The sequence below is a fragment of the Manis pentadactyla genome, chromosome 4 (assembly GCF_030020395.1).
Source record: "Manis pentadactyla isolate mManPen7 chromosome 4, mManPen7.hap1, whole genome shotgun sequence".
In the NCBI taxonomy this organism is placed as follows: domain Eukaryota; kingdom Metazoa; phylum Chordata; class Mammalia; order Pholidota; family Manidae; genus Manis; species Manis pentadactyla.
In genome coordinates, this window is record NC_080022.1 from 60,412,292 (window position 1) to 60,433,042 (window position 20,751).

The 20,751-nt window shown below is 37.0% G+C and overlaps 1 long non-coding RNA gene across 1 annotated transcript in view; it reads left to right on the top strand.

The window, feature by feature from the left end:
- The window catches only part of LOC118914929 (uncharacterized), a 63,469-nt gene extending 43,587 nt beyond the window's left edge, over window positions 1-19,882 (top strand). The window contains exons 3-5 of the long non-coding RNA XR_005025804.2: window positions 5,604-5,741; window positions 18,770-18,836; window positions 19,790-19,882. This is a non-coding gene — a long non-coding RNA (uncharacterized LOC118914929). The remainder of the gene's footprint in view (window positions 1-5,603; window positions 5,742-18,769; window positions 18,837-19,789) is intronic.
- The last annotated feature ends 869 nt before the right edge of the window (window positions 19,883-20,751 follow it).

Genomic DNA, 20,751 nt, shown 5'->3' on the forward strand with positions numbered 1-20,751 from the left:
TCCCCACTGTTATTTAACATAGTACTGGAGGTCCTAGCCACGGCAATCAGACAAAACAAAAAAATACAAGGAATCCAGATTGGCAAAGAAGAAGTTAAACTGTCACTATTTGCAGATGACATGATACTATACATAAAAAACCCTAAAGACTCCACCCCAGAACTACTAGAACTGATATCGGAATACAGCAAAGTTGCAGGATACAAAATCAACACACAGAAATCTGTGGCTTTCCTATATACCAGCAATGAACCAACAGAAAGAGAAATCAGGAAAACAACTCCATTCACAATTGCATCAAAAAAAATAAAATACCTAGGAATATACCTAACCAAAGAAGTGAAAGACTTATATTCTAAAAACTACAAGTCACTCTTAAAAGAAATTAAAGGGGACACTAACAGATGGAAACGCATCCCATGCTCATGGCTAGGAAGAATTAATATCATCAAAATGGCCATCATGCCCAAAGCAATATACAGATTTGATGCAATCCCTATGAAACTACCAGCAACATTCTTCAATGAACTGGAACAAATAATTCAAAAATTCATATGGAAACACCAAAGACCCCGAATAGCCAAAGCATTCCTGAGAAAGAAGAATAAAGTAGGGGGGATCTCACTCCCCAACTTCAAGCTCTATTATAAAGCCATAGTAATCAAGACAATTTGGTACTGGCACAAGAACAGAGCCAGAGACCAATGGAACAGACTAGACAATCCAGGCATTAACCCAGACATATATGGTCAATTAATATTTGATAAAGGAGCCATGGACCTACAATGGCAAAATGACAGTCTCTTCAACAGATGGTGCTGGCAAAACTGAACAGCTACATGTAGGAGAATGAAACTGGACCATTGTCTAATCCCATATACAAAAGTAAACTCAAAATGGATCAAAGACCTGAATGTAAGTCACGAAACCATTAAACTCTTGGAAGAAAACATAGGCACGAACCTCTTAGACATAAACATGAGTGACCTCTTCTTGAACATATCTCCCCGGGCAAGGAAAACAACAGCAAAAATGAAGAAGTGGGACTATATTAAGCTGAAAAGCTTCTGTCCAGCAAAAGACAACATCAATAGAACAAAAAGGAACCCTACAGTATGGGAGAATATATTTGAAAATGACACATCCGATAAAGGCTTGACGTCCAGAATATATAAAGAGCTCACACGCCTCAACAAACAAAAAACAAATAACCCAATTAAAAAATGGGCAAAGGAACTGAACAGACGGTTCTCCAAAAAAGAAATACAGATGGCCAACAGACACATGAAAAGATGCTCCACATCGCTAATTATCAGAGAAATGCAAATTAAAACTACAATGAGGTATCACCTCACACCAGTAAGGATGGCTGCCATCCAAAAGACAAACAACAACAAATTTTGGCGAGGCTGTGGAGAAAGGGGAACCGTCCTACACTGCTGGTGGGAATGTAAACTTGTTCAACCATTGTGGAAAGCAGTATGGAGGTACATCAAAATGCTCAAAACAGACATACCATTTGACCCAGGAATTGCACTCCTAGGAATTTACCCTAAGAATGCAGCAATCAAGTATGAGAAAGACCAATGTACCCCTATGTTTATTGCAGCACTATTTACAATAGCCAAGAATTGGAAGCAACCTAAATGTCCATCGATAGATGAATGGATAAAGAAGGTGTGGTACATATACACAATGGAATACTACTCAGCCATAAGAAAAGGGCACATTCAACAATTTGCATCAACATGGATGGAGCTGGAGGGTATTATGCTCAGTGAAACAAGCCAAGCAGAGAAAGAGAAATACCAAATGATTTCACTCATCTGTGGAATATAAGAACAAAGGAAAAACTGAAGGAACAAAACAGCAACAGAATCACAGAACTCAAGAATGGACTAACAGGTACCAAAGGGAAAGGGACTGGGGAGGATGGGTGGGTAGGGAGGGATAAGGGGGGGCAGAAAAAGAGGGTTATTAAGATTAGCATCCATAGCGGGGTGGGAGAAAGGGGAGGGCTGTACAACACAGAGAAAACAAGTAGTGATTCTACAACAGTTTGCTACGCTGATGGACAGTGTCTGTAAAGGAGTATATAGGGGGGACCTGGTATAGGGGAGAGCCTAGTAAACAAAGTATTCGTCATGTAAGTGTAGATTAATGATTAAAAAAAAAAAAAAAAGCAGTTCCTATGTAGTGACCTCTAATGAGTTCTACACAATGATATAAAGGGCATATAAAAGTGTAGGCAAAGGGTCTGTTTGTGTTTATACAGAGGATCAAAGCCTAATTTGGCTACCCCAAAAATGAACTAAGATACGATATGAAAAAGAACTTCCAACATCAGCACTCTCGGGAAGACTCATGACAGAAGATGATCAGCAAAAAAAAAAAAAAAACTCCAACAAAGATCCACGCACTGTCACAGGTGTAGATGCACTCATCCCACCAGATCCTGGACTTGCCATGGGAATGATGAAGGAGATATCTAAGCTGGCCTGTGCATACAGTAAAACAAAAATTTGACTGGATCTATACTGCTAGAACTCAACCAAGAATTAGGAGAAGTGCAAATTGTAGTACTCCAAAATCTTACAACCACAGACTATTTATCGTTAAAAGAATATATGGAATATGAACAGTCCCCAGGAATGGGTTGTTCTAGTTTATCTGAATTCTCTCAGACTGTTTAAGTTCAGTCAGACAATATCCACCATATCATAGATAAGTTTTCACAAATGCCTAAGGCGCCTAACTGGTTTTCTTAGTTTCACTGGAGATGGCTGGTAATTACAGGTATGCTTTGGTTAGGTAACTATATTCCTATTATGTTAATGTGTGTGCACAATTTAATTAGTAGTTTAAAACCTATCCATGCTGAAGTTACTCTACAAGAAGATATGTCAAAGAAATAATCAATCTTCCCAGGTTTTCTTCTGCCTGCTACTTCTATAGCTTTTCTTCTTCCTACCTAATCACAACCTTTAAATAGAACTCGTGCCACATGTCGAATTTACCGAGTATCATAATTCTTCCAAGTGGTAAAGACACCTCAAGACAAATGCTGGGCATAGAAGCCACAGGGCATAAATATGCAAAGAAGTAAAAAGCTAACCTTTGCAAACAATAAGGCTTCTCTCTCACTTACCAACTTAACATTTTCCTGTATGGCCCTGGAAGATGACTGGTTAGCCAGAGACAGGTAAGATTCCTCAAGGGAGGAACAACCTAAGACAGGCACAGTCGCAGGGGGCCATCTATTGAGAAAATGGGGAGCAGCAGAGGTGAGGCTTAGAACCTCCCCCCTCATGTTCTGAGAGAAATCTTCTGCATACATGGATGTTTATTGCCCTCGTCTAGCTCGGATTAACACATAGTCTACAGGCACACACCTGATCATCTACATTTGCTCTCTTACAACACTAAACTCTGTTTTCTACCTTTATCTCGTATCTACCTACCAGTTCAGCATTTTATTAAAAATAATAATAATAGAGAAATGTGGTATCCACATATAAATCAAGTTTAAAAATCAAATGAATATTCATATTTGAACTGACTGTGTATAGTTCATAATGCATGAACAAAACTGAAAGCTTCTGTGATGACTGCCCTTGCACTGTTCACCATGTAACTTATTCACTATGTAAGAATTTGTACTCCATGTAAGAATTTGTTCGTTATGCATCAGAAGATTGGAGACTGACGAAAATTAGGCTTGGGATGGATTAATGATTGTGCATTGAGTATTGACCCCCTTATACAGAAATTTATTGTGGTTAACTATTTGATCAATAAATATGAGAGATGCCCTCACAAAATATATATATATATATATATATATATATATATAAACACACTTCCAATTGTAAAATAAATAAGTAACCGGGATGTAATGTATAGCATAAGGAATATAGTCAAAATATTGTAACAACTTGGTATGGTGATAGCTGGTACCTAGAATTATCATGTATATAAATGTTGAATCACTGTGTTGTACACCTGAAACTAGTGTAATGCAATACTGCTGTCAACTACCCTTCAATAAAAAAAAAGAAAAAAAGAAAAAAAGAAAAAAAGAAAAAAAAATGTGTGTTGGAATTCAGGAGGTCATGGGTAAGACCCATGCATAGGTATTTTTAAAACCTTTCTTTTCTGCCTAGCCTTAGAATAAAGGCATTCTTCTGAATTTTTAACTGGCCCTTCTTTTCTTTTCACTGTACAAGTAGTGTTATACATTCAAAAGTTTTGAGAAGAACAAAAAAAATCTGTGAATAGTCAGTATAAAAAATGTGGAGTGATGGTGGGGCTTATGGCAAAGTAAAGAGGTCATTCAAATTCAATTTAAAGTAATTGCTGTCAGGTTTATAAAAGACATTCTTTTTTCAAACAAAACAAGGACCACATTTAGCCCAAAGTTCAGGAGTTATGACTTTATGTTCTCCTTAGACATCTCATTACTTCCCCATTGTTTTGATTGACATCTATATTTTCTAATTGTATAATGTTAATTACTCAACACACAGTTATTGGTACATACTATGAATTATTATCCATACAAGACATAAGAAAGGTCAAGACTGATATTGTCCCTGCACTTCTGGAGCTTGAGAACTAGCAGTAACAGACAATAAATAAGTAGACCAATAAATACATAAATAGCTACAAATTGAAATATATGTTATGAAGGGAATGAAGATAATGAGATAATAGAGCACCTAATTAGGAAATGTGATCAGGAAAAGCTTTTAGGCTGAGATACTAAAAGTTGGCATGTGAATGCTCTGGGGTTGAGTCTGAAAACTAACATTTTAGTCGTAGGTATCCACAGGAATCACAGGAGGTCTCAGAAGCTTGGCTCTTCTGAGAACCATGTGGAAGGCTGAGTTTAAAAAAATGTAGTGAATGGGGAGAATGGGAAGAGAGTAACTTGGAGCACAAGAGCCATATTTTTCAAGGTGCAATGGAAAGCCATTGAATATATAACCACCACTCCATGCTCTGTGTGAGCTCCTTTTCTGCCTACTGATAATAGCTTGATTCTCTTGAGTGAAAAAGTAGTCTTATTTTCATATATTAACAACAAGATATAAAAAACTTCATTCTCACACCCATTGATTCCTCTTTCCACCTCACTGCCAGAAGAGCTTAAGCTATTTGAGGCTCTTTGAGGTCCTGCAGTGAAAAACAGTGTGGTAGGCAGAATTCTAAGTGGCCCCTCAGGATTTCCAGTCTGTTGCTGTTCACTAAAACATTGATCTAGATCTTGCTATGAAAGGATTTTGCAGATGGAATTTAAGACCCAACTTAATAGACTTTAAGATAGGGAGAATCTGTATGAGTCTGACCTAATCACATGAGCCTTTTAAAAACAGAGGCTGGTTTCTAAGAGAAAATCAGAGATTTGAAGTGTGGGGAGCATTCAATGGCTAGAAAATGGAAGGGGGTATGAAAAACAACTTCAGAGTGACCTCTAGGAGTTAGTTAGGAGCAACCCTCTAGTCAACAGCAAACATGGAAACAGGGGCCTCAGTCCTACAACCATAAAGGAATTAATTCTTGCAGTAAGAATGAGCTGAACATGAAAATGTTTTTTTCTGCAGAGTCTCCAGATGAGAACTCAGTCCTGCTTACACATTTACTTCAGCCTTGTGATACCTCAACCAGAGAAGACATTCCTTGGTAGACCTTTGACCCACAATACTGTCAGCTAAGGAACAGGCATCACTTTTAGCTGATAAGTTTATGGTTAATTTGTTATGCAGCAATAGAAAACAGCAGCATGGTTTTGTTTCACCTTGGTCTTTAGATCTACTACCTCCTCTTAGTGCGCTGCATCTGGCTCTTTTACTTAGTAGGCTGTGGATATAGATGGATAGGAGAGTAAAAGGAGAGGTGAGGTGTTTTTAAAAAGATTCAAGTCCAGCCACCTTTCCAGGTTCAAGGGAAAACAAACCATTCTTTTTCTGCCAAATTTGATATGGCAGCTTGAAAGATGAAACATCACTCCCCTTCTGACTTATCCAGATGAGAAGCAGTCAGTGATCAAATGCTACAAACTCCAGAGGACACATACCAGGTTTTCCTAGGAACTTCTCACTGTTCTTTATTCTCAGTGCCCTAATGGAAATAGGAAGGTGAAGCCTGCTTTTCTTTCTGATATTTTTATGACTGATTCTTTTGGGCCTAATATTACATTGCTATAATATTAATTTCTGTGACTGATTCTTTTGGCTCTCCCCTTTATTACCAGGGAATGGAGCATTCCCCACTCTTTCCCATTCAGAAGGAAGAATAAAAGCCATATTCCTAGGAATTCCTGTTAACCTCTGTTTTTTTCTTATATAGGCTGGAATTGGATCATAAATGGAGGTATTGGAAAGATCAGTTGGGTACCTCTTAATAAAGGGATATTTCTAAATGATTGCTATAGATTTTTTGGGATAAATGCCACTTAATATTCTTAAATTTAGAGATTCTATTGTTAGTTAAGTATCCATATATCATTTAAAATCCCTGTTACAAATTATTAAGAGTGTAACATGATCTGATTTATGTTTTCTAAAGATCACTCTACTTGGTGGAGAATAGATTTCAGGAAGATGAGATTGAATCTAAAACACAAGTTAGGTGGCCTTGTGAGCAATCTAGTCCTTGCTATTCAATGGGTGATCATGGAATGATAAGATCAAATCACCTGAAAGCATGTAAGAAATGATGAATCTCTGGCCCTATATCAACTTACTAAAGTAGCCTGTATATTTTAACAAGATCTTCAAATAATTTTTATGCTCATTAGAATTTTTGAAGGAGTTGTCTAGATGAGATAGGACGGTTGCTTCCATTAGGGTGCTCAGTGTGAAAATGAGGAGAAAGGAACAAATTTGAAATTTTTTTGAGACAAAATTTTCTGAAGCCTTGAGTGTGAGGAATGGGAAAAGAAAAATCAAGGTTCAATTTCTAGCTTGAGAAACAGTGGCTGATGATATTTGTGAGAAGACTAAGCTTCGTGGAAGGGAAGGACAAGGGTTTCCATTTGGTCGCATAAAGTTAAAATTGTTAAGAAAATATATTAATTTCTATGTCTTGACTCATGCTTACATCCTTTTGCTATAACCCCCCTTTATCTTTCTGCTACATTCTAATTGCCTAGTTGAGAAAGTATGATTAGTCTGGTTAATAAAATCCTGAGTAGACCATTAATATGGCTCTCCTATTTTTGAAAAACAAATACAAAGTCACTTTTCCCAAAAGTATCATTTTATTTATTTTTTTCCATTATTTACCAATTCTATACTGATAGTCATAATTTAGTTAATGGCACCTTTTTTCTCTGTTTCTTCTTTTATCCTCTGTGAACTAAATTTATTGTCCAAAGAAGACAACTGTTTCAGATCCTTATTTTAAAGAGGGTTAGAATTTTAAAAGGAAAACAACCAGGTAATTGTTCAGAAAAAACAAAAAAAGAAAATAGAGGGAAAGGAAAATAAAGCAAATACAAAATAAATCATTTCTGTGTCTAAAAATATAATCTTCATTTTCTTTTTTAGTACAGCTTTCAAAGTCAATGGCAACAATACAAAAATCAGTCCTATTTCTGAAAGGGTTAGTAAGCAATTTGTGAATACCCATTGGTAGATGTGGGTAATCATCTCTAATTAGAATATATTAGACTGTACATCTTTTTAATTGCTATGTGTTTCTGGCTTCCTGGTCAACAAAGAAGAGATACTGATCTAACACCTAAAGAACATAATACATCAACATTGCCAGGGCAATGTCATTGGGAATAAATCCCAAGGCAGAGTATTTGTGATTTCTGTGGTGGCCAAGGGAAAATTAAAAAGTGATTCTCTACATAGGCTATGAGAAGGCTACAAAATGCTATCAAATATCCCTTTTGATGTGCACTATTTTATTAATAATATTGTGCACTTAATGAGTTTCTCTCTATGGGGATTTCTTTCTTGTTTTGAGCTGCATTAAGAATGAGGATGGAAAAACTGATTCAAACAACATGACCACAGTCACTTTTTTAAAATTTGAAAACAATCAAAAAATTAAAAATACATTTTTTTAGGTCTAATGCAAAATATTGTGATATCTAACATTCATAGGGGCACTATTCATACTCTAAAGATGATGAGGCAGAAGTATAGAGGAACTAAATAACTTGTTCAAGGTCATTCTACTCATAAGTAGCAGAGCTAGAATTTAAATCCAGAAAGTCTGGTTCATGAACTGTATTCTTAACCTTATGGTAAAATTTCCTTAGCTGAATAATGCAGGAAACATACACATACACATTCAGTACGCAAAGCATAGTATCACTTCACTGATGTCACAAAAATTTGTTCTCTCCTTTTGAAATGTTCAAAGTGATTTGCATGTCAGATTACATAAATTTTCATGATTATATGTCTATCAATCTCTCTCCTTAGCAAGAAACATATAAACACATACAGTTTGCATGCTTTGAAATTACATAAATAAGCATCTTTGATCATGATTTAATGATTACAAATAATACTTTCATAGCCATTTCCTTGGAGTTTTAACTCTGATTAGATGCAATAAAAAAATCTTTGCAAATATTTTTGCTGAATAATTTCTACTATGGTAATTTGGTGGGGCCGAGAGAGCAGTGAAAAGATACAGTGAGAGAGAGCAGTGAGAAGATTGGAGCAGTGTTCTCCAATAGAGTTTATTACAAATTTTTTAAAATTTACATTATGTTTACTAGGACTCCCAAGGCACAAAGTATAGGCTGGCTTAGGGTCATATATATAATAGATATTAAGCAAATCTACTTCCTAATATGTCTAGTAAAATTTCCTCCTCCAAACCCCTTCTATATGTACAGTGCTTTTCAATGAGATCTCTATTAGCACATTCAGCGGCAAAATTCTTCTTTCTGCATAGCTCTCATACATATTGTAGGACATTTAGCATGGAGTCTTCTGGGCACTGCAAGCCACATTTCCACATGACCCTGACTGAGAACTGAAGGAACTAGTGGAAAACAAGCGATAAACATTTCTGCCATTTACCTATCCCCCCTTCTCTCCTCCATGCACAACAGACCAATTTGAGCATTCAACATGAAACACTTAAGAAAGAGGGGGAAGAGGCTTATTAAATATAATTGAGAAAAAAATGAAAAGCAAATGATAATACCTCCTCTCAAGAAAGACACTAATGACCTAAGAATTCTCCTTTATAATGGAGGAGCTGGGTAGAGACAGCATTTTAGTACCCCCATTTTGACCATGACTTAATGGATATAACACCCTCTTTTCCAGCAGTTTGTTCTTATGAGTGAGTATAACAGAAAGAGTGTATTATCAGTGAGCATCATCCAAATAAGCAAGTCGTGTGCACCAGTGTCCCCAGTTTTTGTCAAAGCTTCAGTCCCTATCATAGTCCTCTTCATATGTCTCTTTGCATCACATTGCTTTGTCCACCTCAGCTAGGTCTGTGGTCACAGGTCACTCTCTGCAAGGATTTGGAAGCTTAATTCTTATTAACTACTTACAGCATAGTAGCATTTGGAGATATAAATATTTTCATGTGTATTCTGAGAAGTATAAATTTGTCTCTAATTCAGTATCTGCTTAAAATCAAAACCTTATGACATAATATGTATCTCAATTTATTCTAAACTTAAGCATATTCAGTATGATTCTCAATTTAACTTTCCTAACGTGAAATCATCATGTATAGAACATCAAATGAAATTATCATCTACACTGGTTATATTAATAATGGGCAAATATGTCAAATTTTCTTTTTGTTATCTACTGTTATTGGAAGTTATTCAACTTTTCATAGACCTTGAGCCCTGAGTAATCAGGAACTGTGTTTTATTTTTCCTTGTGTTATCGACAGCCCCTAATACAAAGCCAGGAGAGAGAATGCTCAATATATAATTTTTATTTGAAATATTTATATTTCCCTTCAGCTTTCAGACATAATATATAAGAATTTTCTTCTGTGAAATCTCTTCACTGTTTTACCCTCATCTAAAGCCAATTATTAAGACATCTATGCTCTATGTCAGTAAGATGTACAGCATTGTGATTCACCAGCCAACTTTATTACCAGCTTTGGCTTTGTCAGGTTTCTTTCCTTTTTTTCTTTTTTTCTAACAAAGTGCTAACAGATAAAGTAATAAGAGTATTAGAAAATATATTGCCTGTTGGAACTATTGTTATTGAGGGCAAAAGGGAGTTTATACATTTCCCAGAAATATTAATAATTAAAGATTCCCTTAAATTAGAGTCACCTTGTAGCTAAAGCTACATCTTTTTTTTTTTTTTTTTTTTTATTGAAGGGTAGTTGACAACAGTATTACATTACATTAGTTTCAGGTATACAACACAGTGATTCAACATTTATATACGTGATAATTCTAGGTACCAGCTATCACCATACCAAGTTGTTACAATATTTTGACTATATTCCTTATGCTATACATTACATCCCGGTTACTTATTTATTTTACAATTGGAAGTGTGTTTATATATATATATATATATATATATATTTTTTTTGTGAGGGCATCTCTCATATTTATTGATCAAATAGTTGTTAACAACAATAAATTTCTGTATAGGGGGGTCAATACTCAATGCACAATCATTAATCCACCCCAAGCCTAATTTTCGTCAGTCTCCAATCTTCTGATGCATAACGAACAAATTCTTACATGGAGTACAAATTCTTACATAGTGAATAAGTTACATGGTGAACAGTGCAAGGGCAGTCATCACAGAAGCTTTCAGTTTTGTTCATGCATTATGAACTATACACAGTCAGTTCAAATATGAATATTCATTTGATTTTTAAACTTGATTTATATGTGGATACCACATTTCTCTATTATTATTTTTTTTAATAAAATGCTGAACTGGTAGGTAGATACGAGATAAAGGTAGAAAACAGAGTTTAGTGTTGTAAGAGAGCAAATGTAGATGATCAGGTGTGTGCCTGTAGACTATGTGTTAATCCGAGCTAGACGAGGGCAATAAACATCCATGTATGCAGAAGATTTCTCTCAGAACATGAGGGGGGAGGTTCTAAGCCTCACCTCTGCTGCTCCCCATTTTCTCACCAGATGGCCCCCCTGTGACTGTGCCTGTCTTAGGTTGTTCCTCCCTTGAGGAATCTTACCCGTCTCTTTGGCTAACCAGTCATCTTCCGGGGCCATACAGGGAAATGTTAAGTTGGTAAGTGAGAGAGAAGCCTTATTGTTTGAAAAGGTTAGTAAAGCTACATCTTAAAAAAAAAGTGTTTGCCATGGCTGCCGTTTGAATCTTGATTGTGCATCATAGGTGCTATGCCAATTCAAGGTGCTTAAAATGTATTTACTGTGATGAGTTAGCACATAGTCACTTTTCAATTACACTAATTTAATAAAACTACTGATACTGATCATTCCAAAAAGCTTTTCTTGTTTTCCATATATAAATCACAACTAAATAAGGAACTACTTTAGAAACTGCTTACTTAAAAAAGAATGTCATTAATTTGCATGAGAAACTATTTTTGGTATGTTGCCTTATTATTTTAATTTTTAAAGAATGAAAGTGATGTCCTGAATATTGAATAAAGAGGAATTTATATTACTGTCTGTTAGGGCTTGCCTTAAGCAAAATTGTGAGCATACCACAAAGCCCAAAATGTACCAGTTGCCATTACGAAAACATATGCATTGGTTCTCAGGTACACACGTTAATAGCTTCACTGCTTGAGCCTGTCTCTGGTTCATGTATCATTATCAAAGCTACCCCATCTTGTATCATATCTACTCAGAGTCTTTCTCTCTTAAGAAACTAATGTAATAAGCATTAGCTAATGGTTTCACACATAAATCCATTACCCCATTCCAGGAACCATATTTACTGTTTGAGGGAAGTTTAGAGGAAGCCTAACTATTTGCTCTCCCTTTCTTGGAATGACTACATTCCTGGCACATTCAATTCCCCTTCAGAAGAAGGTGACCAGAAACAGTGTCCTTCCCAAAAACTGGCAGGTTTTTTTGTGGCCTGACAGGGCTACTATGATATAATATATTGTATTGGAAATCTGCATCCTATCAAAGACAATCATTACTAAACTGTCTTGGAATAAGAATGCTGGCCCAACAGTGTTGTGTCTAGAGAGTGACCAACTGATATAATTAGACCACATCGGAATTTGACTATGAAGCAAAGAAAGAAAGAGTGAATCATAGTAGGAGACAATAGAAGGAAACAGTAGCCATAGAAGCAGCATAATTTTATAATAGAAGTCATATTAATTGTATGTTATATATGTATTAAAACATTCACTGTCTGACAAAAAAGGACATAGAAATACACATTTAATACTTTTCACAATTTATTTGCATTTAGCTCAAGTCGTCGCTAAACTTGCTTTGTAAGAGGAATGGATGTTTTCTTCTGATTATTAGTTTTATAATACATGCAGAGGAGTGTGACTAGTAAGAGTTTCCTTTTCAACTTTTTGTGCTAGAGGTAGAATATGAATACCTTATTAGTTGTCGACAGATTAGCTTGTAGACATGTGCCTCTGTTTCCTGTTTAAAACATTATGTCTTCCAGAAATATATTTGCTAGCTAGAGACAGTTTGACATGTGCACATCTCTTGCTGCCTGCAGTAATAAGCAACACCAAATGTAGACAGGTAAAATGTGACATCACAAGAGCAGAATATAAGAATGAGCATTCTAAAGCAAATATCACATTCTTATCTCTCATTTCTGGAAACAAATCTTGTCAACAAGAAGCTCAATTATTTTGCTTAAATTGGAAAATACAAAATGAATAAATACTTTAAAACTAGTCTTATTTGGGGAAACAATATTGCCTACAACTGAAAAACTGAAGGTATGTGTCAGATTTTGACAGTATATTTTCCAATATACCTTTTCAAATGTAAAATCTAATCATGTTCACCCTTTCCCTTGCCATTTAATCCCTCTCCTTGATATATCCTGCTTCCCAAATGCTATAATGAAAACCAGAGTTCATAGCAAAACTAAAGCCTCTCTGAGCTCCCTTACCTCTCATTAGTTGAACCCAGCTTTGTCAAATTTTATTCCTCCAGCCCTCTCCTGTAGCTCAAGTGAAATTCAGACATCTATTGATATAAAAAGTATAAAGGAAATAGCAGGGTAATTTCTTCCCAAAGGAAATACAGTGCAGTTTAATAATATATTGAGAACATCTGGCCAGGTCAGTCTGTTATTTATCCTCTTGGCTAGGCTATTTTACTTAGAAGTCAGCAGAAATAAAACAATAGCATTCTCTAGAAGAATAATTCACATACCATTTACTAGTTTCCATGTTTAAAAAAATGAGGAAAATTCTTTTGCATTTTTGCCATTTGATTTGCCTTTGCTTGAAATTCACCTTATATAGATTAGAAATCAAATGGAGAATATTTTGAAATATGCTGAAGTCGGTTTCTATACTGAATAATTGAATATAATTTTTAATAATTGAACTTCTCCAAAAATACAGCAGGCTGCCTAGTGAGTCAGCAAAAACACTGCCAAAAAAATTTAAAGCACTTGTCGCCTATACCCTAGAAAGAAGAACTTGGTCTTTGGAAATATCTAACTTGGTCTTTGGAAATATCTGCCCTCTCATAGAACATTTTCTTTTGGAACCTATCATCATATTCCATATATATGGATATATTTTGTAATTTCTCTACCAACACATATAGAGAGTTGTTTACATGTTCATTCTTTTTGTTTTCATTGAAGAACCTTGTTTAAACCAGACTAAATACTAATATTACCATAATATTAGTGTATGCCATTTATCATACAATGTGTTGTATACTTAGCATTGATTATTTCATTGAATATTTACAAAAGCCTGGTGAAGCAAGTACTGCTTTTCCCTATTTTAATTGAGGAAAATAAGCATTAGGGATTTTAAATGGGTGCATGGATGAATACATTATAAATTAATTAGTCATAAACATATGGCTAATAATAAATTAATTAGTAAACATATGGATAAGTGAATGTTTAAATAGGAGGTTGGACTCGATAATATATGAAATATATTTTGTGTATGAATATAAAAGCTTTATATTAAAGTTTAATGAAATGATTATATATATTATCATCACCTTCTCTTTAATTTCTCTTTGTAGCATCCTTTGCATTGCTTCTCACAGATGTCATACATCAATAATTTCATCTTTGTTGGCATAAAAATAAAGGAGAGTTCAGAGTTCAGAAATAAATCATGTAGAACTTAATACAACATCTACTTATTCACATTTACCAACAGTTTTGGCTTAACTTCCAATTAAATTCTTTCCAGTATACATTTAATGAGTCTCTGCAAGATACTGAATAATGCAATGAAACATTCTTATTACTTAAAGATGTAGGTTGTAGACTCACTGAAATGGTCTTTCTTAGAATTATATGTGACACCAACTAGCCCTGCTGGTTTTTTTTTGGAGGGGGCAGATTACTTGTTTAGCATTATTAAACAGCAAGAAAATAATTCTCTACTTAAGACCATATGATACCCCTGGATATAATGGAAAATAATGGAACCTTGTAGTAATGTTGATCTACCCCTAAAGAGACTTTAGATATTTTGAAATTTTTCCTGTGTTATTAAATATGTGTATAGTTTTATACTCGGAAGATGTTATGATTTTTTTAATCATAAGGGTATAGATAAGATAAGGAGAAGGATATGATTTTTTTAAGTTGTATTTTTCATCTTCAAGAGTTTTTAACTTCTTTTTTCCTATCTCAGAAGGAACCAGAAGATTATTTGAAGAAAAATAGAATATTTAGAAGCATCAGTTATAATTCATTGAAAGCACTAGGGAGGAGACTGAAATTTGAAATAAAAGAATGGACTTTTAATTAAGTAAATACCTTAATATATTATCAATAAGATCAATAAATGGTGGTTCTGATAATCTGTCAAGACTGTTACAATCTAAAATTAAGCTACAAATTGAGACCTCTGCCATCTTATAACATTTGTTTTCACTTCCAATGGTATTTTGGACTATCATAGCTTTACACTATGAATTTACATTTCTTTTCCTTATTTCCTCTGTGAGCTCGGTTTTATTCCTTAAACTCATTGAGTCTCTGATTTTTCATCTCTAAATTGGATAATATTTTGTACTTAATGAAGCTAATGTAAAAATCATATAATAAATGTAAATGATTAGCACAGTGCTATATACGTAGCTGATATCATAAATAATGTTTTTACTTTTATTTTTTCATAATTCAAATCTTCAGTCACTTTCTAATCCAACACTCCATGATTGTTTTTGTAGACCAATCTACAATTATGATAATGTTGTCTGATCACTTTTATATTTTAAAATCTGTATTACATACATTTAATTATTATTCTCAATTTTCTTATGAATTGTTTATAACTCTTTAATGGAAACTGAACCTTCCACCTACCAATATGGAGTGGTCTGCCTCTTTCTTTGGTCTCTTTTTCCACTCCATGTAAGAGGGCCAATTTTCAAGCCAACAACTGGTCAGGAGGGGACTAGGTGTCAACCAGGAGACCAAAGAAATGGACTTTGGGAAAGAGTTGTCTGAGAGGCAAATCCCAAGGTGGTCATTGACCTTTATGTGTGTCTTGAGGGGTGGCCTGTGTGTTAGATACCTATGGACCACAGTGTGAGTACTGGAATTCCCCCAGAATGCCAGCTGATGTAATGCACTTGTTTGAGGAACTGTGCATAGTGCGTGGTGGCAGAGAAAGGAAATGTGTGGCTACCACAGTGCACTGGCCTCTACCACGAGCACTTCTCATAGCCCAACTAAAGGCTGGAGCTCAATTTAGAAAGTTGGAAGAAGAGCTAAAGATAGAAAAGGACATGCAGTTGCCCACTACTCTGCTAGCTTTGGGGCTGGCTGACAAGGGGCAGGATAATACATCAGAGATCTTAGCATGCTGTTTTGCTAAGCTAAGAGGTCACAAGAAAAGCCTAATTGGGATACTAAGAGGTGGGCTCCCTGGGAAAATGAGAACAAACAGGATGTCGTGGTGACTGACAGTGAAACCAACAAAATGTGCTGTGCTGTCTCACCCCTAGTACAAAGAAAAGCAGAGGCACAGCAACAATAATCTTGGCTGGTGGGCCAGCCCCTAATACAAGAAGTGTTCATGATGAGAGAATATATTTCCACTTAGCTGATTGATATATCTGCCAATTTCCAGAAAAAGGCCAGAGACAGTCTCCAGGCATGGTTAGTATAGCTATGAGAAATGGGATGCTGGCATTTCTCTGAATTGGGAGGAGGCAGAGAAAATGAGCAACATTACCACATACCCAGCCCTCTGGTTGCACCTACATGGTGCTGGGGTCAAGGAAGGGTGGGGTTCAAGGTATTCACTACCTTATAGCCTAGATTATTCTAGCTTGAAGGGAGGGTTGGCCCAATGAGTGCTATCTCCCTCATCTCATGGAACCCTCAAAATCTATAGAGGTACAACAAATTCTTAGGGAATTGGAAATGAAGCAGGCAATCTGTGCCTCTGTCTTTGAAGATCCTGATCAAGTCACATTTACCATAAGAATGAAAAATGAGATTGTCCTGGCTACCGCCAGCACCTAGTATAATATCCATACTGGGCCCAGTAGCGGGACAAGACATTTATGATGTTGGGCAATGCATTGAAGATACGGGGGAACCTGACAAATCTCAGGGATAAGCACAGGCTTCAGGAAAGGTCTGAGGCAGAGGAACTCAAAATCCAAAAGGCTAACCCAATCATCTATAGAGTCCCATAAAAGTAACCTGGAAGCAAAGGTGGGACCTCATTGCTGCCAGGACCCCACCTGAACAAATAAATCAGCAGCCCAACACTGTATTAGTGGGCTATGGAAAGCCTTAAAACCTGAACAACAGTTTAGACCTACCCCACCTGCTCCTATCATCCCTGATGTCCTGCCTACTCCAGCAGAGGCCTCCCACCTGGCACAGTGCTTCTGTCTCTCATACCACCAGGTAAAGAAGGGCATATTTGGGACTGGGGATCAGAGCAGCGAGCCATCTTTGTGAAGGAAAAAAATACTAGTGAAGCAGATTAAAGCTCTGCGCATCTCCCAAGCAGGGCTACCACTTGAGTTAGATGTATCTGTGACTCCAAATGGTATGTGATGGGCCCTGTAGCAGTGACAACAGAAAGAGAGAGTATCTGGCAGTTTTTGATCATAACTCTGGAAGAGGACAGAAACCCACTATGTCCTGTAAGGCAGTATCTCCTAGGATCTCCCAGGAGTGTACATAGCATTCGTCCAGGTAGAGTCTCTTAAGAAGGAAAAGAATATCATGGTAAGAGCTTCCCTTCCTATGAAGAGGTGGCTTGAGAGTATGTTTCATTGTACCACCTCTGCTATGGCTCAGACTCCCGCATTGACAAAGTGGCATGCCTATTCTCAGCAGAGGAGGGCCCTGTCCACCACAATACTATCTCTAGAAATGTAGGTACCGCCAAGCCCTGGAGAATATATAGGTCCCCCAAATGCCCCTGCCCCTATTCCTGTGGTATCCCTTTGTAGCCTGTAGAGAGGAAATGAGGGCAATCCCGGCTGATGTCTGGTGTGCAGATGAGTGGGGCATCCTGCCCACAAGGACTACAGTCACTATTCAGCCAAACACTGACACCATCTGGATGGAAATAGCAAACCACAGCAGCCAGTGGGCTGAACTCATAGAAGTTTGGCTGGTGATTACTCATGAGCCCTGGTCATTAACCTTTGCACTGACAGTTTGGCGGTTTTAAAGGGATTAACACTATGCCTTGGACAATGGGAAGCTGAGGGATGGATGATCATTTATAAGCCCTTGTGTCATTAGGATATGGGAAAAGCATTTGGGTTCACCTGAAAGAGCCTGAGGCTGTCCTCACTGTCCTCCATGTCTTGACTCATAAGGTGTAGACCCCCTGATGATCAGGAAGCTGATGCCCCAGTTTGGGTACAAACTCTACACCTGACATTTTGGTACATAAGGCATGGAAAGAGCAGCCATCATAATGCCTAGGGTAGCGGGTGGGGGCTGGTGTATTGTCAAGATTACTGAATTGCCCTTGAAATACCACGACCTGGTTAATGCAGTAACAATGTGTCCTCTGTGTTCTAAACAATGCCTAAGGCAACTGCCGAAGGAGTTTGGGCCATCCACTGGAGTTCCCAACTAGCAAGGAACTGGCAAATTGACTATCTCAGCGCCCCTTCTTTTTGATGAGCGTTAGAAATATGCCTTGGTCTATGTGGACATTGCCATTTGGCTTAACCCAAGCTTTCCCGTCCCTGCGCAAACCAGGCTTGACACCATTAGGTGTTACAGAAGCTGAGCACTATGTATGGATACCCTAGCTGAAGAGTTGTTGGGGGGTCACATTTCAAAGGTCATGATGTGCAAGACTAGACAAAAGAACATGATATTGAGTGGAGGTTCCATCTCCTCTGTAACCTGTAGGCAGCAGAGTTGGTAGAAAGGAAAAACAGACTATTAAAGCAGCAGATTAAATTACTAACAAGTAAAATCACTTTGGCTGGGTGGACTAAAACACTATCCTAAGATTTAATACATTTGAGTGATCAACCAGTAGGGCTGTTGTCCCATATACCAGACTGGGGACCCCTGTGGAGACACTCAATGCCATAGTATGGAAATTGCAGGAAACAGCCATTGTCCTGACTCTCTGACCATGGATCAATGTGCTATGTTGCAGAAAGCACCAAGTCCCATCACAGCTGTGAAAGGAGTTCTCTGCTGGAATTTGCAAGATGTCCACCATCATAGGTGAGTCACCTCACACTCCTGGGGCAGGGGGAGCTAGGATCTCATCCCGCACCAAACCTGATCAGATGAAATGCGCTGTACCTGGAATGGAACATGCACCACTGAAAGGGGAGATGATGGGGGCTCTGGTCTGGCATATCCCACCCCAATCCCACCCTCACGTATGACAGTGCTGCCTTCCCCAGACGACATGCATGGTATGCACAACCAGGGCACCCTATCTCTGGTCAAGGCCAGTGACCGTGTTCTATTTTCCACTGGTACGATCATTTGGCCACCATATTTGTTTCCTCCACTGGTCTGGAGGATGTTACAGTGAGCATAAAAGCCCTTACTAAATTCACTCAACAAGCCTGAAATGGTAGCTGACAAAGCTTATCTTTACTGAACTCTGAAATGAGACTCTGAAATGAACTCTGAAATGAGGAAAGTTGTCTTCCAAAATGGGTTGGCCTTGGACATTATCATTGCCTCACAAGGAGTCACCTGTGTCATTGTCCAAATAGAATGTTATGTGTCATACCTGATAAGGCTGCTGATGTATCTCTCACCTTTAAGGAAATCACAGGAGGACACAAATAAATATCCTGAATGATCCAACATCTAGCCTAGAAGACTTAATAAATTAGCAGTTCAGATCATGGGACTCTTGGGAAAAATAGTTACTTATTTTGAGAATAGTTATCTTAATATGTATTTCCTTTTACATGTGTCTATATTGTTGCTGTGGTCTCTGCCTCCAATTCAGCCTCCACATAGCTTCCAAACGAGCTACCTCCCTCCTAATGAAATCCCTGCTGATCACTCAAGGCACGCTGTAAAGAGAGGGGTGTGTAAGATTGTACGAGCCAGTACCAAGGGGGTGGACTTTGAAGGAGGTCTTCAAGAGGATGTGACTATCCGTTGACCCACAAGCTGGACCTGGCTGTATAAACGATTCTTTCTTTGAACAGACCATCTAGGGAGAGCAAAGAATTGTAGCTGTGGCTGTGCCAGCCAGATTTCAGAAGAAAGGGAAGTCTGAGGACCTGAAGGGCATGAAATGAGTAAGTACAGTGCCCATTATTGGTCCAACCAATGTAACTTCTGGCTTCTTCACAAATGTGTTGTCTACTTCAATCTCCTAACCACTCCTACTCCACTCTCTAAAGTAAAAGATGTGATAATACACTTAATATTATATTGTATTGTCACCTTAGATAATTTTATATAGCAAAGTACTTACATGCATGAATTGTCTGGTTCTAATAGTAGAAATTATTTCTCATATGTTTTATGCTGTGGCATGAAAGTGGATTTCAACATGTAGAACATTAGAAAAGTTTGAGAATATTTCACAAAACCATAAAAAAATAAAACCATATGGTAAATAGAAGATCCATTTATCTGAGTGTTTTTAAAGAACCATAATCAGAGGCATGACAGCAACATTTTCCTAGGAGATAATAACTATTCTATTCTTATGTGGTTGAGTACAGAGTTCAATTGATGGAACATGAACATCTATTTAATTAGATAATATGGCATTAAGTTTGATTATTATATTATTTTTTGATAATGATAATCCTGATATCTCTAATTAGTGATAACTATTGGTTACAAGCAGTACATAAAATGGTTCTAGAGGAATTTTAACTTTATCTTATATAGCCATTCAGTTTAGTGACTAAGCAGTTCTTGGCATGGAGTGCTCACACAGTTAGAAAACCTAAAGCTTTATTTTATTCTGTGTTCTGCAGTGGTGTCTATAGTGGTTACTTATTCATTTATTATTTATGAATATTAGTGAGGAACAATCTGTTTTTCCCAATAAGTCAGTGCTTACTTCTGAGATGCCATCTAGTCCCTCGGATATAAAGGTATTGTGTAGCTTTTCTTACTTGAGTTTTAGTGGACACTAAATGGAATCATAGAG